Here is a 4830-nt window from a genome sequence, read left to right as displayed (position 1 = left end):
GAGTCGAAATGGTAACTGTGTTTTCTCTCGCAAGAAAGACGAAGCTTTATTTCTGTTCTCTTATAAATTGATCTTCTTCTGATCTTTGCAAGTGAAATAGGGTGCATTACTACTGCTCGGTTTTAGTTTCAAAATCAAGAGATACATGAAGGAGAGAATATATAAGAACACAAAGTTCTGAGTTGTTAAGATAATGTTTGCAGCAATGGTGGACATGAAGGTCAAATTAAGATAACGGTTCAAGAACATTTAGTCTGTGGAAGTGGTATGTGACTTTAATTCCAAATATATGTTTCCGTTCTTCCAGTACATCGTTTTGACTCCCAGAAAACATTGATTGTTTTCTGTATTCACTTTGTTTCGCGATATCTGTCTTCTGGTCGACCAGGGACAACTTGAATTTGCGTCTGCATTGAATAAGATTTCGCTCTTTGTTTCGTGAAGCAAACCTGTGCATTATGTACCACTTATCATGCTGATGGCTAAGAAGTTCAAAATGAATTACGGTTTATGGATCGTGAGCAAGAATAAAGTGATCCACTTGCGAACAGATATCACCACGCCCTATTCCTACATCGGGCCTGAATGATCCATTGGCAGAGTCTGCAGACAGGAAATGTCTAAGTGACTAGTCCTTTGTTCAGTTTGATTTGATACCAATGGTAGTGCTTATTTTGGTGCAGAAATGTGTCAACATCTCTGACGTTAGAGTCAAAATTTAATTCACATCTACTCATAAGGGTCTTCTCATATCGGAACATGCTGACATGAAAACATCTAACTCTGATCGTAAAGGTTTTTTTCATTAAACTGGGAGTATGTTTAACTAAGCAATTCAGACAACCATGATGAATAATTGGCATTTGGTTCTTCAAGCTGAGCTCTTCACACCAACTGTTCCAACGAAGGCCGTGGATAAGATCCCCATCGATTGTTTTGGTCAATTTTAACCTCAACAACAACCTATTGTTCTGAACAATGCTACACCACAAGCAAAGGTCTGAGTCTGATTTTCATCGTTAATTTTCAATTTCAGTTCTTAATGCACAGTTTCTAACGAATGTGGACAGCAGAAGACCGTAAACATTCCATTTCTAATATTTCCAGAAAATTCTACTCCGCTGATATCGCCTTGCCTTTTCACATCGCAAGCCAGGAACCTGGATCAGTCGAGTTCCTTTCCACACATGGAGTTGTTTTTTTTTCTAATTCATTGACTGCTGATATAAAAGATTATTGGCCTTCAGAGTCAGCTGTAAATTAGGTCGAACTTTCTCAGCTTGACTTTCAACTGATCCTAAAAAAAATGCATCACCTGCAGGTAAATGTATTGCATTGCTTCTTGTTTTACTCAATTCCACACACCCCCCACCCGAAACATCCAAATTTCACGATAATTCGACAAATGTGTTGAAACTGATTCGTGTTGGAAGTTGGTGGTTTTTTGTGTATCGACATATAATTTATTCAATTAGATGACTGGGTCAGTCTTGAAACTACTTCGGATTCTTCACAGTTGAAAATTTACTTTCGATTGAATGCAAAGCTCAAGCTCCACGAAATCCAAATCCTGCAAAACAATTAATGACTTTTAAGAGATTCTGCGCTGATGACCAGGATTCGAACCTGCGCAGGGAGACCCCATTGGATTTCAAATCCAACGCCTTAACCTCTCGGCCATCACAGCTGGGGGAATTTGGTCAATTTCAATAGTAAAACAACTGAAGTCATTTGTTGGAAGAACAAATTGTCAAGACCCAAAGATTTCGCCAACTCCTTTGCAGAGACCCAGACGAACGTTACCTTAGCAGATTGACAGGCTTTCACCGCAAACTAGATTCTGACACAGCTGAAGTAGTGGGAATGATTCTTCGTCGAATTATAGAGTCACGGATGTACACCACGAAGACAGGGTCATTGTCCCACTGCGTCCGATCAATTTTGACTCAATTGCTCATCATCTGGTGCCAAATTAGATGTGTTGTTGTGTTTTAATATTCATCGACATATGGTATTAGAAAAATTGATGCTAAGTCCATAAACACTAGCTACATTCGTAAAAAAGAATCATAATTAGAAAGATTGCAGAACCAATTTACAGGAATGGATCCAGCAACTAATCCGTATGTTCTGACATCAGGTAATGAACTTGTGAGCACAAGAGAGGAAGATTAACCGAAGATTTGGAACTTGAAATCGTCTTGACGGAATTATTTGCAAAGTTTTTGCGGTAGTTCTAGAGTCATCAAGTCCTTGAACAATACAACACGGAAATTGGCCCTTCTTTCCAACATGACCATGGTGGACAGTTACCCTAAATTAATAGGTCCCATTTGCCAACATTTGGCCCACATCCCTCTAAACCTTGTTACTCATATATCCATCCAGATGTCATTAAATGTTACAGTTGTACCAGTCTCCAACAATTTCTCTGGCAGCTCATTCTGGACGCGTCTGAAAAAGTTGCCCCTGACGTCCCTTTTAATTCCTTACCCATTAATTTTAAACCGATGTTTTCGAAATTTTGACTTCCTCACCAGCCGAAAAACACCTTGACGAGTCAACCTATCCATGTCCCTCATGATTAATAAATAGCAACGATTTGACTTTATCATACTTGTCAGGAGGGAAATGTGTGGAGATTATTTGTCAATGGTTTGAAGTAGAAAGTCTAATGTACAGATGTTTAGAAATGCACCTTGGAGAAGCTTTTAACAAGTCATTGAAGTCCAGTAGCAGTTGTAGAAGTCTGTTGTGAAAGCTGCAGAAGGATTTCAGAGCACGAGAACGATGCATTATTTCCAATGTATGGTGGCTCAGTTCGACCGCACTTGGACTACAGTATGAGGAATTATAATCCTCAATTTAGGAAAGATACTAATACCATATGAGGAATACCACGAATGGTGATTAGCCTTGATATCATGGATTAACGTTAGTCCTCTGAATTGAAATTTTTTTAACAGTTTCAAAATAAGAGAGGTAATCTCATTGAGAGTTGCAAAATATTTGAAGAGATAAACATGGTGGTGCAATTAAATTTTGTTCCCTCACTGGTGAATCTAGAAGCAGGAGAGGACAAGTTTAAAATGAAGCACTGTGATTTATGACCAGGATGAGAACTATTGATTTTTGTCTTAGCCTTGAGGAGTCTCGCTATTCAGCACGACAGTGAGACTTGGATATTTCGTCTTTGAATGCATCACTATCAGCCTGACCCGCCGACACTTACTGCATCACTATACACCTGACCCCTCACACTTCCCACCTTAATATCAGCGTGAACCTCTCAAACTTACTGCATCACTATCCATCTGGCGCCCTCACTCTTACTGCGCCACTTTCATTTCGAGACCCTCATTTTGACTGCGTCACTATCAGCCTGACTGCCAAACACTTACTTTGTCACTATCAGTCACGCCCTTACACTTCCTATGTTACTATCACCCTGACTCCTTCTACTTACTGTGTCACTATCAGCCTGACTCCATCACATTTATTGTGTCAGTATCAGACTGACGCCTCACTCTTATCTTGTCACTAAAACACTGTCCCGTCACATTGACTGTGTCACTATCAGGCTGACCCCCTCACACTTACTGCTTCACTATCGCAATGCCCCTCTCTCACTTATGACGTCATTTACACCCTGACACCCCAGACTTGCTGCGGCACTATCACACTGAGGGCCTTACACTTAGTGTCACTGTCATCCTGACCCCTTACACTTACTGTGTCACTATCACACTGGTATCTCACACCCACGGTGTCACTATCATCCTGAATCGCTTACACCTATTGCGTCACTATCACTTTGACCCCAACACACTAACTGCATCAATATCAGCCTGACCATCTCACACATACTGTGCCACGACCAGGCTGACTCCCTCACATATACTGCGTCACTACCAGACTTACCCACTCATGCTGACTGTGTCACTATCACCCTGAATCCCCACTCTTACTGCGTCAAGATCATTGTGCCCCCATATACTTACAGCGTAACTATCATCCTGACAAAGTCACACTTACTGCGTCTTGATCAGCCTGATCCCCTCAAACGTAATGCGTCACTATCAGCTTCAACTCTCACATTTTCTGCGTCACTTCTGACACTACCCCTGCACACTTACTACATCCCTATCCGAATTAGCCCCTCGCATTTACTTCATCACTATCAGCCTGAGACACTCACACTTACAGCTTTACTACAACCTGGCCCTGTGAGTGCATCTATATCACTGTTACCCTGACCCCTTGCCCATACTGCGTCACTATAAGCCTGGCCCCTCAAATGTTGGATTCACTATCACACTGCCATTTCACACTCACTGCGTCACTATCACCCTGACCCCTCACAATTACTGCATCACTACAACCTGACCCCCTGAAAGCATCTGCGTCACTGTCACCCTGACCCCATCACACTTGCCATGTCACCATCACAATGACACATTCACACAGTCTGCTTCAGTGTCATCGTGACACCTCACACTCACTGCATCACTACCATCCTCCCCCTCATACTGACCTGTCACTAGCATCCAGAGCAACTCACACTTATTGCGTTCCTGTCACTCTGCTCCCAACACACTCACTGCGTCACTATCACCCTGACACTCGCACACTTCCCGCATCACTATCAGCCTGACCCCTCACAATTTCACCCTGTCTATCAGTCTGACCCCTCACATTTCCTGCATCACTGTCACCCTGTCACTTAACACTTACTGGCCAGTATTAGCCTGACGACCTCAACTTACTGCATCAATATCAGCCTAAGCACTCACATTTACTCCGTCACCATCACGCTGACCCCCTCACACT

At 42.2% G+C, this 4830-nt stretch overlaps 1 non-coding gene across 1 annotated transcript; it reads right to left on the bottom strand.

Moving 5' to 3' along the window:
• Window positions 1-1604: 1604 nt before the first annotated feature.
• On the bottom strand, window positions 1605-1687 carry trnas-uga (transfer RNA serine (anticodon UGA)). The gene has a single exon. It is a non-coding gene; the product is annotated as a tRNA-Ser (tRNA).
• Between the last annotated feature and the right edge of the window lie 3143 nt (window positions 1688-4830).

Source organism: Chiloscyllium plagiosum, unplaced genomic scaffold (assembly GCF_037043375.1).
Source record: "Chiloscyllium plagiosum isolate Xiang-an unplaced genomic scaffold, Cpla_swu_hap1 HiC_scaffold_48, whole genome shotgun sequence".
Taxonomy (NCBI): Eukaryota; Metazoa; Chordata; class Chondrichthyes; order Orectolobiformes; family Hemiscylliidae; genus Chiloscyllium; species Chiloscyllium plagiosum.
Note: the sequence above shows the minus strand (reverse complement) of the source record. Positions and strands in the feature narration are given on the sequence as shown.